Source organism: Pongo pygmaeus, chromosome 23 (genome assembly GCF_028885625.2).
Source record: "Pongo pygmaeus isolate AG05252 chromosome 23, NHGRI_mPonPyg2-v2.0_pri, whole genome shotgun sequence".
Taxonomy (NCBI): domain Eukaryota; kingdom Metazoa; phylum Chordata; class Mammalia; order Primates; family Hominidae; genus Pongo; species Pongo pygmaeus.
Window position 1 is genome coordinate 43,266,769 of NC_085931.1, and position 15,625 is coordinate 43,282,393.

At 37.7% G+C, this 15,625-nt stretch overlaps 1 pseudogene; it reads right to left on the reverse strand.

The window, feature by feature from the left end:
* Positions 1-860: 860 nt before the first annotated feature.
* Positions 861-5,088, reverse strand: LOC129023271 (carnosine N-methyltransferase-like; annotated as a pseudogene).
* Positions 5,089-15,625: the final 10,537 nt, after the last annotated feature.

Genomic DNA, 15,625 nt, shown 5'->3' on the forward strand with positions numbered 1-15,625 from the left:
GTTAATGAACCCAATTATCAAGTCTGAGGCACTAGATAGATTATTAATAATTAGAAAAACACATTTTAAGTCATGCAAAATAAAACAATGCTAATACAACTTTTCTAACTTCACCTTTGTTCAATATACATTTTAAGGAGTGAGTCAGAAGAGAAGCAGAATCATTCCACTGGTTTGTTATATTGAACTCATCCCTGGCATTATAGATCTAATAAGTAAGTCATTAGTATATATCTCCACCCACATCTTAACCTGTAGGCTTCAAACAGGTGTAAGAAAACACTTAGCAACATAAATAATGAGACTGTAAAAATGTGAACAGAAAGGAGAGATGGTATCAGTGATATTTGTAAGTGCTATGGCAGTGAGGGTGGATAGACTTCACCTTGTGTGATAGATTAAAGAAAACAGGATGAGAAGGCTAGTTTTCAATAGGAAGAAAAGACATTGCTGGGTTCAACGTGTGACATTAAATTAGATGAGTCAGTGTGATATCCACAAAGAAATGTCAGGTTTAAAGGTCAAAAGAGACCTTTCTGAGCCACATTTGCCTCAGTTCACTCCTGTTTGTGTTTTTTCATTGCACTAGTTTCCAGATAGCATTACTATAGACACACACAAATATAAGAATGCATACACACATACACTTTTAAGAGTGTATTTCTCATTCCCCATGTCCCCAGCTCTTATTTAAACTTTAATTAAAATCCCTTCTAAAAATCGTATTCACTAACAAAGATGCAGGAAAGTACATGTCATTCACCTGTTTTTATTGCATCTAAGTAACTGTCTCTTATGTGATATTGACAAGACATAAATGGTTTCAATATTAAATCCATGTAAATATCCTGCAAAAACATATTAAAACTAGAAATGAGATTTTTAGTATTCTTTTTGTAGCGATTGGCAGATTTTAATATTCAAGAAAAATTAATTTCATCATACACATTAAAAATATAGGAAATTTCATGCAGACATGAAGCTTCCAATTCAGCTTTTATGGCAACTTTTAGAATGAGAATTACATATAAATACAGTACATTTTACAGTTAACAAACTTTATAATTTTATACTGAGATTTATACAACTTCTCCTTATATTGTACATATTGCGCCTTGCTCACTTGATTAGTGTACCCTATATCTGCACTGCTTCAGAATACAGAAATTAAAGAAAAAAACCCACAAGAACAATGGACTATCTCCTCCCATTTCACGAAGTATATGAAAATGTTTGTGTCTACAGCTAATTTAAGAAAAACATTTTAAACTTTAAGGCTTACATACTTTAGTAGCTAGGACTAAAATTAATACAAAATTAAATAAATCCTCCAGTGATACTTCTATTACTGACTGATAACCACATTTTCAAGTTTAGAATGTATTAACTGCAAAAGCTTTAAGAAAAAAAGTGGTGCAAATTTGTATAGAACATTTAAAAAACAATATTCATGATATGAGGAATAAATCAATAAATGAAGTGATTTCAGAATTAACTAAAACATGTGCTATAATTTAGAAATGTAACATTATTAAAGAAAACCTAATAGAAAAAAATTAATTAATAAAGCCAACCCACCAGTGTCAACCTGTTTTTGCCTGTGAGAAAAACAAAGATCATTTCTTTTGATACAAGCTGTAAAAAAGCAAATACTAGTCAGTGAATAAAAAGCATGGCCATTCAAAAACACCATGCATTCCTTTCTGTTCAATTGATTTCTTAAAAATACGTAGTTTCCAAGTTTTTTTCTTTAAAAACAATAATTTGAGTCTTTTCTTCCTTGCCACTAAATTCAAGCATTCATGTGAATAAGAATTCCCACCAAATGAACATCTGCTAAGTAATGAGGGACATGAAAAAGAGAAATCTTAAAAAAATAAAAACAAAAACAAAAACAGGTTACAGACTTCCCAATTTCGACATGTCAAATTAACTGCATGAAACTCTCTATTGCATAGTGAGAATAAAGGTCAAAAAGTCACATCACTGTACACAGAAAAGGTCCTCCCAACTAGTAAGATGCCAAATAGGGTAGTGACTCCCCAGCCTAAGTGACAACAAAGGTCTAAAGATTTACAAGTAAGTTTTCCTATTAAAACATGACATTTATGTGACCAGCACATTACTGAGATTAAATTCATCTAATTTAAATTGCCACAGAGGTCATTTAAAGCAATCACAATCATCTGTGAAAATATTCAACAAGAGTTCTTCCTTTTCTCCAAGAAAAGGCTAAAATATTAGTCATCTCTACCTTCCAAGCTTCTGGAAACAGAATAACATTAAAAAATACAAAGGAAAACTCCCTCCAATACAGATCTGCTAAAGGTAGAAATTTAAAGCAGCATATACTGTTTAAGTTCCATCTATCAGGGAACAAAATTGGTATTAATCTGAAATTACATGATGGCTGCTGCTTACAATACTGAAGACACAGACCATAGGCAGCAATTTATCCCTGAATTTCATAATCAGTATTGCCAACATTAATACCATTATGACAGTTTTTCCTAGTACATAATTGTTTTAATGAAAAAAGTGCTTGCTTTCGTAATCCAGATAATCTAAAGACAAGACATTACTGTCAACATCACACTGTCAAACTCTGCATTCATTCAGTCTGAAAATCATATATTTCAAAGGGTAAATTTTATTCTTATTTTCTCCGTTTCCTAGCACTACTTTTAATAAAGGCTTTTTCTCACTTTGAATATTGAGATCTCATATATTTCAAAGTGATCCATGATGAGTATGCTTTCTTAAAGTGTTCAGTTTTTTGTGGCTGAAAGACCTGATAATTTCCCAGTTACTTGAATGTATTTTACTAGCCTGTGATGCTATTAAATTTAACATTTCATAAAAATGGAAATGTTTGATGCTTCTTTAAGTTCATCTGAGCTACAAAATACAAAATTAAATTAATCTGAATGATAAAAGAATAGACACAGGCCAGGCGCGGTGGTACATGCCTACAGTCCTAGCTACTTGGGAGGCTAAGGCAGGAAGATCACTTGAGGCCAGGAATTTGAGGTTACAGTGAGCTATGATTGTCCCACTGCACTCTGGCCTGGGAGACAGAGCGGAATCCTGTCTCTGACGGGGGGGAAAAAAAGACACATTTTACGCATAGTTTTCTTAGATTGAAAATGAACAAAGCCCCAACTCCAGATGTTGAATATAACTGAGGATCCTTAGACTCTAAGTTACATGTGCAATGCATACAAAACGACAAAAAAAGATTATGGACTTCAATACAATTAGTCGTTAATACGGCAGACTTGCAATGGACAGCTTCATGAAAACACTGTAGATGAGGTTTTTTTCCTACTGAAACACAATTTTGGGCTTCAAAGAAAAAGTATACTTCAAGACATTTCCTCCATTGTTACTTGTGTAGTTCAGATCCACATGGCATAGTGTATTTCTGAAAAAGCAACATATATAAAGAAAACAGACCCTACTTCTAAATTTCGTTAGGAGTAAGAAGGGACCACTGATTTGAGGTTGTGTCCTGTCATCACTGATAGTGGATTTTGAGTCGTTTATTTCAGCATTTGTTCTTACGAAGCTTTTTTCCAGGTGTTACCACTTGAGACCATTATTGTGGCTTAAAGACCACAAACAAGACACATTCATAGTAGTATTTCATCACAGAGAGATCATTCACAGTGTATGTTGACAACACAGATTCTTTTTCCACCTCTACCTTGAATCCACACTGCAGAACGTTTTTTATATCCCCATACCTCAATTCTATGGAAAGTTCATCTGCCAGATTTTCAAAGTGGTACAGCAGAGGACCTAGATTTATCCAAATTCTACCTGGCTTGAGTATCTTCCATATTGTATCAATATAATCAGTTACATCGTGAGCTGTGTCTGTGAAGAAACAGGTAGCAATACAGTCCCAGGTATTGCATTCTGAATAATCTCCTGAAAATCTCCTGCTGTCATAGAAAAGTTAGAACCAGGAGGAAGACTGTGGGGGTCAACATCAGGCAAAAAGATGGGTCAAATCTGATCAGCTGATCTCCAGTTATTGCTAAACTGATGGATCCAAGGATAAAGTTTATTAATTTCAGAACATCTGTTGAGTACAAAGTTGGAAGAAAAGAGCATAAAAAAAACTCCATTCATTTCCTTGACAAGCATGACCTAACATAGCTATTTCCCAGGCCAGTCTTCCTAGTCTAGCACCAGGTACCAGAATGTTTACTTTAGAAAGATCCCATCTCTCTTTTGGAAAAAATTTTAAAATTTCTTTAATGATTGGCTGGTAATGGGCATCCCGTTCTGCTTTCCCAGTTTCACTCCAGTCTCTCACAAACTGTTTCAATGTGGATTTTAACTTATCCATGCTGAAATGCCTAACCTTGTTTTTACTCTAACTCGTTACTTTGAATTTTATCCTGCTTGTCTCTTTAATCACCTAGCCTTGCTTCTCATGTAAATAAGACTCTATCTAGCTAGGAAAGCCGGACAAACTCCAATAGACCCCTTAATTTACAAGACACTAAGGGCTCCTTACCCAACCCCCTTCCGCAAGAAGTTGACCTGTGTAAGCAGATCCTCAGCATTTCAAAGGAGCCCAATTAACTGATAAGGTACTAGCAGCAACAATGTATGAAGTTCCCAGGATTTTTCTCAAAGAGGTAACAACATAAAGCCTTGAGTTCGAGTCAGGCATACCCCCTATATCTAATTATAATGAAAGATTTAGAGCCTTGCACCTGGTACCATTGCTCTTCTTATAACCATTTCTTTTAAATTGTTTATCTCTCTGTAACCATTTTGCTTTTGATTCTTGCATGTTTTTACTTCTGTAGAATTATTGCATTTGAGTTCCCCTCCCCTTCCTAAACCTAGGTATAAAAAGTTAATCAAGCCCCTTCCTTGGGGCCGAGACAATTTTGAGTGTTAGCCGTCTCTTTGGCCGCCGGCTTAATAAACGACTCTTAATTCGTTTCAAAGTGTGGCGTTTTCTCTAACACCCCTGGGCACAACAATATCAAATGTAGATACTGGCATAATCTTTCCATTTTCATCTTCTCTATATTCTTTATTTTCAAACATATGTATGGAATCATTCACAATGGTCAGTAGTATTTCTAGATTATTATCAATGCATTTCTGAATCTCTTTCAGGTCTCCACAGGACCTGAGACTACAGGTGCACACCACCACACCAGCACAATTTTTGTATTTTTTGTAAAGACAGTGTTTCACCATGTTGCCCAGGCTAGTCTCAAACTCCTGGCTTCAAGCAATCTGCCCGCCTCGGCCTCCCAAAGTGCTAAGAATATAGGCAGGATCCACCACACCCAACCAAGGAATCATATTAAAGCTGACCAAAATTAGCTCTCTTTTTTTAAAGAAAAAATTCATTTTGTGAGCAATAATAAGATTTTATTCAAATTATTTGAAATTTGAAAACAAAGCTGTAAAGATCCCACTACTCAGAAAGGGGTTAGTAGAAATGAAAGAAAGTACCATTAACTTCATGGGTAACAATTTCTATTTGAGAACATAAGTACCACAAGAAAATATTCCCTGGGTTTTGACTCTTGACTTTTATCCTAACACTCTGTGAAGTACCCAAAATTCAAGAAGAATTGAATGGTCATTTGTCACAACTGACAGTTATTCCTATGAGTTATTAATTTTCAAAACCGGAGATAAACAAGTAGAAATAAGTAATCTGTACAGCAAACTCCCTTGCCATGAATTTACCTGTATAACAAACCTGCACATGTACCGTGAACCTAAAAATACAATTACCAAGAATTTCCCTAATGGGATGCATGCACCTCTTACCTTTGAGTCTGATGTACATGAATTGACACCATTTTGCAATACTGCAAGTGCAATCTTATTTTAGGATTATAAGCAAAGCTTGAAGCATATAACATATATTACAAGAACTGCCTTTATTGACAACTGATGGAAAAATCTCTCAAATAACCTTGCAAATTTAGTATGTGAGATCTAATTTAATATAATGGCAATTTGGTCTTACTTTCATATTAAAAAAGTACACTGCAAGGATGAAGGATTTTACTAAAGGTATAGTTCACTGGAGATACATCACCAATAAAAACATCATTCTGTGCTATAATCAAATCAAAATCAGATTAGGTTAAGGGGCATGGCAAAGTGTGAAGAGGAGGGAGAACACTGCCAATGAAAGATCCTCATCAGCTACTCAGGAGGCTGAGGCAGGAGAACTGCTTGAACCTGGGAGGCAGAGGTTGCAGTGAGCTGAGGTCACACCACTGGACTCCAGCCTGGGTGACAGAGCGAGCCTCCATTTCACAAAAAAAAAAAAAAAAAAAAAAGGCCCTTGTGTGCCCCTTCCCCACAAGACCTGAGCTTCTGGTGGAAGCAGCTGAGCTGGAGGACAGAGGAGCTTCCAGCAGATGTTGAGTCCACGCCTGTGTGTTTGTTTTTCCTTCTCAGATCTCTAGAAATGGTGATTATGGCCTGTGGGGGTGAATGAAGGAAATTCGCAATCAATACATTTAACAAAGGTTGCCTAAGGGTTGCCTCAGTGTTGAAACCAGTCATCCTGGATCTTCTCACACTAGCAGTGGTGGCCGTCAATTTGGTATTCAGCTCCAAGGCTTCAGGAAGCATTCAATTCTTATTTTCATCAATGTCTTGCTCAGGTTCCCGAGAGGTGGGAGGTGGCCAAATGACCCCCAGCTCGCTGTCCTCACATGGCTACTGCCATGTCACAGGCTCAGGCACATCTGCTGTGTCACCAGGAAAATGGACCCTTTCTCTACCTCAGCTCAAAGCACAGTGACCATTTGGGACTTGTCTTTCCTGGTAGAACTTCAAATCTCTGAAGATGTGGTACATGCTTGAGTGTACTCATGGCTTGTTCTAGGGATGACATAGCTGGAATACAATAACTCTATGCATGTAAAGATTGTCACTTGTCACAACTAATTGGCTTTCAACTTACGGCTCCTTCAATTCCACCTAATGGTGATGAGGGCATCCTGAGTATCTGTCCTGTGATGAACCAGGGAACTACTGATGTTCCAGTCCATCCTGGGAGGCCAAATAAACTCCCACTGCAAAAAAAACAGGGTCAGAAAAATTACTTGGAACTTTCTACTTGGTACAAGTATTACACAAAGTCATAGCAGAAAACTATGGAATATTTCATTATTGTCATTAATCAGATTAATTAGAATATAAGTTGAGTTCTGAGTATTTATTATCACCAAACTCATCAAGTCTCATGTTTTATATTTTGTTTCCTATCAGTATGTCCTATATTCTCAGAACAATTTCCAAATGCTTTAATTTTTATCTCTGCAAGTTCAACTTAATGTATTATGGAGTTTATGAGTTAAATAAACATTTGGATGTGACCAAATGGATTATGTGATTGTCTAAATGATAGGAGTGCAATAGCTTTTATCCACAGTAAAATGTGTGTGTTTATTGGAACACAACTGATAAATGGCCTATGTCCTATGCAGAACTGAAAAGACAACTGTTCATCACTGTGACTAACGTTTTTCTTGGACCCATCTAACATTTTATATGTAGCTAACATTTTCTTGGACCTGTGCTCATCTACATTAACAATGGTAATTCAGCCACTGTAGGATGTACTGTTTTTTCTGAAGTGCGCTCCTGGTAATACCTGACCCTGATTGGCTGTTCCTTCCTCCTTCCTTTTCCCATGACATCCTCAGTGCTGTGCTCCTCCTCCTGCTGACACAGCCCTGGTCACTGTGTAGATGCATGGTGGGGGCCAGACAGTGACGCTCTTATCACAAGTCAGTTCCCCACAGGGGGGATCTACTGAACCTAGTGCTGGCTCTTTCAAGGGCTTCCTTGCCATATTCCAAATCAACTCAAAATTAATTAGAGACTTCAAGACCCGAAATCTTAAAACTACTAGAAGAAAACATGAGGAAAAAGCTTCTTGACATTGGTTTGAGCAATGCTGTTTTTGGATATGACACTAAAAGCACAGGCACCGGTAAAAATAGACAAGTGAGGTTGCATCCATCTAAGAAGTTTCTCCACAGCAAAGAAAATAAAATGAAAAAGCAGTACCTACAGAACTGGAGATGACGCCTGCCAACCATACATCTGATAAGGAGTGAATATCCAAAATATATAAGGAACTTATACAACACAATAGCAAAAAAAACCTGATTTAAAATAGGCAAAGGACCTAAACAGAGATTTCTCAAAAAAAAAAAAAAGACATACAAATGGCCAAGAGGTACATGAAAAAGTACCCAAAGTCACTAAGCATCAGGGAAATACAAATCAAAACCTCAATGGGATATCACCTCACACCTTTTGGAATGGCTGTTATCAAAAACATGGCAGATGAGTGTTGGTGAGGATGTGGAGAAAACGGAAGACTTGCACACTGATAGTAAAAATGTAAATTGGTACAGCCATTATGGAAAACAGTATAGAGGTTCTTCAAAAAATTAAAAATAGAACTGCCATATGATCCATCAATCCCATTTCTGGATATATATCCAAAAGAAAGAAAATCAATACATCACACTTGTAATCCCAGCACTTTGGGAGGCTGAGGCAGGCAGATCATCTGAGGTCGGGAGTTCGAGACTAGGTAACCAATATGGAGAAACCCTGTCTCTACTAAGAATACAAAAATTAGGCCAGGTGCGGTGGCTCACGCCTGTAATCCCAACACTTTGGGAGGTCTAAGTGAGCGGATCACAAGGTCAGGAGTTCAAGACCAGCCTGGCCAATATGGTGAAACCCTGTCTCTACTAAAAATACAAAAAAAATTAGCCAGGCGTGGTGGCGTGTGCCTTTAATCCCAGCTACTCAGGGGGGCTGAGGCAGAAGAATCGCTTGAATCCGGGAGGCAGAGGTTGCAGTGAGCCGAGATTGCGACATCGCAGTCCAGCTGGGCAGCAAGAGTGAAACTCTGTCTCAAAAAAAAAAAAAAAAAAAAAATCAATATATCAAAGAGATGTCTGCATCCCCATGTTCACTGCAGCAACTATTCCCAATCGCCAGGCATGGAAATAACCTGTGTCCATTAATAGATGAAAGGACAAAGAAAGTGTGGTACATATACACAATGCAGTACTATTCCACCCTAAAAAAGGAGCAAACCCTCCATTTGCCACAACATGGATGAGTCTGGACGATGTTATACTAGAGAGAAATAAGCACAGAAAGGCAAATACTGCAAGATTTCACTTATGTGTGGAATCTAAAACAAACTAATAGAAGCAGAGAATAGAACTGTGGTTTCCAGAGACTGAAGGTGGGAGAAAAGGGGGTGTCATATTTCAAAGGGTATACAGTCTTAATTACACAAGGTGAATAAGTTCTGGAGAGCAAATGTACAGCATGGCGACTATAGTTAACAACATTAAATTGTATACTTAAAATTTCCTAAAATGACAGATCTTTGGTTTCTTAACCTGCTTCCCAGCCCCCTCAAAAAGAAAATCAGTAACTCCTTTGAGGTAATGGATATGTTAACTAGTTTGAAGTGATCATTTCACAGTGCACACATATATTAAACATCAGTTTGAACACCTTAAATATATACAACATTTATTTGTCAATTATAGCTAGATAAAAGGTGGAAAATAAGCAGCCTTTCTGAGGCCACTGTTTGCAGACCCTTGATTTCAGGCTTTATGTGATGTGCTGGGTCAGTTTCACTTGAGCACGGTAAAAGGCGCCTGACAAAAACTGGCATGCAAAGGGGCTGTTGGCACAACACACACACAAAGACACACACAGTTTACTAACCAACTGGGCATTATTAAAATCCTCTACTTACAACAGTGTCATATCACCTGTTCTGTCCCATACCCTCTCAATGAGACACTCAACTGGATAATTCCTTTACAAAATATGGCACTACCTATCTTAAGGGACTTTTACTTTTATACCTCATCAATGGTCTATTTGATTCATTAGTTCTAGAAATGTGAGGTGAATCAGCAGTGATAGAGATTGGCACTGAAGTGGTTCACATCTTGAAGGGTACCAACTTTTCATGGCAAAATTCTTGTTTTTATCCTAAAATTTTTAATTGACACACGTTTTTGAGGGTTTGTCAATCAACTTCCTATAGCTCATAATCAAGATCAGATCAACAGAATGGCTGTGACTGCATATAGAATTATAAGCCAGAGCACATGTTTAATTTTGGAGTTTGAAGTTATCTAAATCCTTCCATTTAAAAAAGCATTCATTGTATGTTTTTGGTCAATCCACAGGTAAATGTAGAGTGATTATTTTTTTAAATTACTCAGGGAATAGCCAATATTTTACATATACAATGCAACAGAAATTTCTAACTCACAGAAATTGAGAAAGAATTGAGTACACAGACTTAGTTGCATACAAAAATAAAACAGGCACTATATATAGGTGATGAGTAGGATTTATATAATTTCATAATTAATTCTATTCTTACAGAAAGACACTAAGTTCTAAAAATTTAGTTTCTATTACTTGAAAAAAATTTAGTCTGGCACAAATTTTAAACTGTATGATGTAGAAAAGGCTGATAACTCAGGAATAGTAGAAAGGAGGGGGATGGTATTTCCAATCAAGAATGGAATCTCTTTTTTTCTCAACATGCTATCTTTGTCCCTTTTGACCCTGAAAATTTCATTATCAATTGTATATGAGGAGCAGGTCATTTTTTTCTCATGTAATTGATTTTCATAAACAGAAAATAATAATGTGTGGGCTTGGGATTCAGGCTTTAAAACCAAACATGTATTCTTAAGTGACATAATTGTAAAACTATACCTGTTTAGATAGCAGCAGCTGGACCCCCTAGTGTGGTGTGGTGTGGCCTCTGTTCACTTTAATATTTTGTAGGACCTGTTGCCATGGTAATGTGGGGGGTATACCTCTTGCCTTCCATTTCAACTGCCACTCTGAGAGTGGAGAGGTTGAAATTCATAGCGATCGCAGAGCTCTCAGCTTTATTGATAGGAACTGTAGTGCTCTCAGTTTTGTAACAGGATTTCTTCAAGATGTGCTATCTAAATTGCTGCTCAGGAGCTATGGCCATTTTGATCTTCTGACTGCTGTTTCTTCAGATGGGCCAGTCACCATGTACTCAATATATTTACTTCATATTTTTTACTTCCTCCAACATTTTGTCTATAAATTTATAAACGTGCTTTATAATTTTGTTGGATTAATCAATTTGTATTTTTAAATCTTCCATTAAGCTAGTTGCCTTAAACCTTTTCCCAAATCTAGAAAAATGTACTATTTCCTAATGCCAACTTTGTACACACTCTTCTGGAGAACAGATAACAGAAGAAACACACCCACATTGCCTTCATCAGATCAGGAGAATCTTGATACCAAACGTGTGTTAGACTTTCCAGGAAAAGAGAATTACAGGACAAACTCTTCTGAATGTAGATGTCAACCTCTGAAGCCATGTTAGAGCAGCCTGAGTCTAGAGAGTTCTAGAAAGACAAGAAACTGGAATTTCATGGCAGAATTACCACGGGGTTGATGACGACAGGATCACTGGCTCTTTGAATGATGCCTGGGAAAGTGGTGAGAAGGGACAATGCCACTGGATTGGTGAAATGGACATTTGGTGACAGAGGAAAGGAGGGCCTGATGGATTCTCCAGGCTGTAACGATGTCCATCTAATAAGAAAACGGGCTCTGTCCTCTACCTGAGCAGGGCCCAGGGATGCACGAGGACGTTGAATAGTAGAGACTGATTCTTACTGAGGAAGGACATGAGCAGGAAGGTGCACAATCTGTGCCAAAGCAGCTGCCTCCCATTCTCGGCCAGGCCTTAGTCCAGGCTGCTCATACAGTTGCTGAGATCAGAAGTCAGTGAAACAGTGGGGGTCACAGATTCAATCCATTAAACCATGTAGCACTAGCTCAGCAGGCCACATCCCAGTTAATTTCTATTAACTGCTCATCTAGGCTTGGTCAGTGGAAGGGAAGTTAATTCTTGGCACAGCCATCTTGTGGCAGTTGGTTTGTAATGTCCTCAGTTCTGAGCCAGCTTGGGACTCAAGCCAAACAGTGGTCACTTGGAGTGGTCAGCTGGTCATGGGGAGGCTCCCCACGAGGTAGCTGATGGTGCAAAGATGCTGGGGAAGGAGGTAACACAATTGAACTTGCCCTTTTGAGAGGCTTTGTTTGAAGAAAACTGTCAGATTTTAGGGTAGGGTTAGAGACCTGCAGGCAAAAGGCTGTGTTATAATTTGAGATCTTCTCTTGCTTCTGCCCCCTCCTCCAGGGCGTCAACCTTCCTGAAGAAATATTGGGGCAGGTAGATTTGACAAAGCTTTGAGAAGAGCTCTTGGTTCAGCATCCAGGGCAAAATCTACAGGATGCAGGTGTTCAGGGATCTCCGTTCCCAGGGAACCAGCTACATTCTTTTTTGTTTTGTTTTGAGACAGAGTCTCGTTCTGTCACGCAGGTTGGAGTGCAGTGGCGCAATCTCGGATCACTGGAACCACTGCCTCCTGGGTTAAGGTGATTCTCCTGCTCAGCCTCACGAGTAGCTGGGACTACAGGCATGCGTCATCACACCCGGATAATCTTTGTATTTTTAGTAGAGATGGAGTTTCACCATGTTGACCAGGGTGGTCTTGAACTCCTGACCTCAGGTAATCCACCCACATTGGCCTCCTAAAGTGCTGGGATTACAGGTATGACCCACTGCGCCTGGCCTAACCAGCTACATTCTTATCCCATATCCATCACTCCTAACTGTTGTGACTCTTGGCAAGTCACTCAAAATGTCTACATTTTAAATTCACTGATCTGAAAAATATGGGTTGTAGCCCCTGCTTTGCCCATGCTTCCTGGCTAGTGGGCAAAACTCCCACAAATTCCTTTGTGGGGATCACAGAAAATCACAGGTATTGTCCATGAGCTGGAAAGCATTATGTCCACAAAATGAGTCAAGTAACCTTCCACCCTCCACTGCCCTGGAGCTATGCAAGCTCCCTCTTGTACTCAACCACTACCAAGTATCTGGTTTATTCTTCCAGACACTTAATAATTGAACACTAAATGTCCTAAGACATTTATGAAGCATGCGTCTTCTTAAGGCTTTATCTGTATTGATTTTTGACCCTTTACTATAGCACAGACCATATTAACATTTCCACATCTCAGAATAGGGAACTGAAGCACAGAGGAGTTCATTTCACTCTCCCAGGTATGTGTAGATTCTAAGTAGGATTTGAACCCAGGCCATTCTTGGTGACTTGGATCTGCTGCCTTTCTGTATTGTTTCATCCAAATAGGGGTATCTGCCTGGACAGTCAGTCAGTTTGGTTTTAAATGCAACCAAACTTGCAAGATCTTCCTATGGCCCACCTCTGATTCAGGTAGCTTTGCTATGCAGATGGTGAAAAATGGGATCGAAAGCTATGTCTGTGAATAAATTATTGCTAATTTCTCTGTGGTCTTCTATGAGCAAGATGTCAACAGCTCTCTTTATTGTAATACATTTCCTAAGATCTTTCCTCAAGAATACGAAGCTGTGTCCTCAGTGTTCCAGATCTGCTGCCTGCCCGAAGCAGTGGATGAAGAAAAACTGCATCTGGACACATAAGAAAGTCCACAACGATGGACAATTTATTGACAGTCATGTGGAAATTCAATTACTAAGTTTATTTAAGCAAACGATTCCAGTTTATTCTGTGTTCCATGTTAGAATCAAGATTCTAAAAATGGTATGTCATATTCCTTTTACTTCATGTGTGCAAATTTAAATATATTAAGTCAACAAACAGTGGTATAATTACACATTGAGAATTAAAATTTTGGTTGACTTTTATGGTAAAGGACATCTCAAATGTTTAGAAATTTGCTTTCAGTTTGGGAAATTATCAATACAGCCATTATAAACCTTCCTATGCAGTTTTTTTGTGAACATAAATTTATTTACTGTAACTAATCAAATACTTAGGTTTATGATTACTTGCTAATCATGATAAGGCTGTTTTCCTTTGTAAGAATTTGATAGAATTTACCAGTGAAGCTATTTAGACTCAGTGGGTGTTTTTTGAAAAGTTATTAATTATTGATTCAACTTCTAAAATAGATATGGACTTATTCATGTTATCTGCTCCTCCTTAGAAGACTTTTGGTAGTTTTTGCCTTTGAAGGAATTGGCCTATTTCATCTAAGGTATCAAATTGTGAGCACAGATTTGTACAAAGTATTTATTATTATTTTAATGTTCGTAAGTTCAGCAGTAATGACTCCTCTTCAGCAGATATTATTAGTACATTGTGACTCCTTTCTTTGCTTTGTGGTAAGCCAGGGTAGAGGTTAAATAAGTAGAGTGTACTATATGAACTTTGCTATATTTGGATCCATTCTGGCTACTATTAGAATTTTCTTGCTCACAAAACCTGTTCCTGTAGTACACGTGAGTAATGAGTAATGAACTTACGTTTATTACCAAAACCTCTTTGACTCATCATGAGGATGGATTACATCAGCTTCAAGGAGACAATACCCAAACATAAATACTAGCTTTATCTAAACTAAAAAATGGTAGACTTTAAAAGAAGCCATTAAAGTGACAGAAGAATGTGGAACATTATTATTAGCTTCTGAACAGGAATTTATAGAACAAATGGAAAATTCTCATCAAAAAATGACACCTAAAAATGTCGGTATGATACCCAAGATGGAACTCATTAGTCACAACAATGATACACACATACTGTGTAACCTTGATCTCTCAACTGCCATAAAATCTTTCTTCCATGTAACTCAAAGTTTTATTTTTTAGTTTAACCTCTCCATTTATTTCTGTCCTCTTAAGAAAAGACTATTAAAAATTTCGTATTTTTAAAAACGTGGTTACAAAGGGTTATAAAATTTCATTGTGATTATTCTTCCTTTAAGTGGAAAATCCCTAATCTTTCCTTAGAGATTTGGAATAGACTACTATTCGCCTATCAATAGCCAATTGTTATTACTGCATTGGTCGCCATAGATATATGATTATGGTTTTTCTTCGAGTCTCCCCTATAGCTAGGTATGGTCATATGACTAACCTTTAAGCCAATGATTTGTAAGCACTGTGCTGTGTGGAACTTCCACAAAGTCTTCCTTCTTCTTCCTTTCCTCCATCCTGGAATGAATATACAAAAGCTACAGATCAACAGCCACCCTAGGCCACAAAGATAGCAGAGATGGGCCACACTGTCTGCTGACTCCCTTACTAGAAGACAAGTTACACAAGAACAGAAATCTTGTTTATCTTGGTCAAAGCAATCTCCACAACACTTACAAAGTATGTGTCATGTGCTAAGGGCACAGGTATTAAATGAGTATTGAATGAATAGGTGAATAAATGAATTTACTTCAGACCCACTAATGAATAAGGTCTCAGCTTCCTTCAGACTATAACTCTTGATTAATTTAAGTCACATTACTTCTATTTGCCTTCCTTTGCTCTCCCAAACTTGCACCTGCCATAGAAGGACAGTGTTTTTTTTTTAATGTGCTCCGAAATTCCCCTCAAAAGTTTTAAAATCTATTTTCATAACAATGTTTCTCAGTATATTCCTGCTTAGCAAGTTCAAAATTCTTCAGTTTTCATGGTCATGGATACATATTT